Consider the following 750-nt stretch of genomic DNA (forward strand, 5'->3'; position numbering starts at 1 on the left):
GAACTTAGCGTCTTGATTTAGCAAAGTCAAGGGTCGGTAATTCTTAAGGTCCGAGCGAGAGCCTTTCTTAAAAAGAAGAGAGAGATGCGCGGCGTTGAAACTTGGTCATGCGGCCCTTCCGGAATTGGGCAGCGTAAACCAGCTCCAAGATCTGAGCCCATTGGGTGGGAAAGAGCTGGTAGTATTCTGCTGGAAGCTCATCAGGACTCGGTGACTTCACTTTGGCGGTATGCTTGATAGCGAAGAAGAAATCATTGGTCGAAAGCGGTGCATCGAGCATATCGCCTTGGACAGGTTTGGGCTTCCGATGGTTGTATCTCAGTATATCTTGAAGCTTAGTATAGTCGAAGTGCTGAGGTTCGACCTGGAGATCTCGAGCATCCGATTGGAAGATCGTGCCCCAATATCGACGGTGGGTCGACGAGATGGTAGCGGGGTCCTTTGACAAACTCAAGGGCGTATCGACTGACGAAATCGATAGCTTTAGTTCCGTCGCAGTGGGAGCCCGAAAAAAGTATTTGGAAGAGTTCTCACCGTAGGTGGCATCTGAATCAAATTTTGAAACAGTGTTTCGTTCACGAATTGCTGTAAGGAAATCCAAATAGGCTTGTCGAGAGGTGTCCCTTTGAACTCGGTTATAATCACTAGGGTCCAGCGCAAAAAGTATTTCACAGTCACGAGAGGCAGCGAGTAGAAGCCGAAGCTGAGCGGCTGTAGCTTCTTTCCGTCGTAGGTATTCTCGACGAAGAA

Source organism: Plasmopara halstedii (genome assembly GCF_900000015.1).
Source record: "Plasmopara halstedii genome assembly, contig: Scaffold_2386, whole genome shotgun sequence".
Lineage (NCBI taxonomy): Eukaryota > Oomycota > Peronosporomycetes > Peronosporales > Peronosporaceae > Plasmopara > Plasmopara halstedii.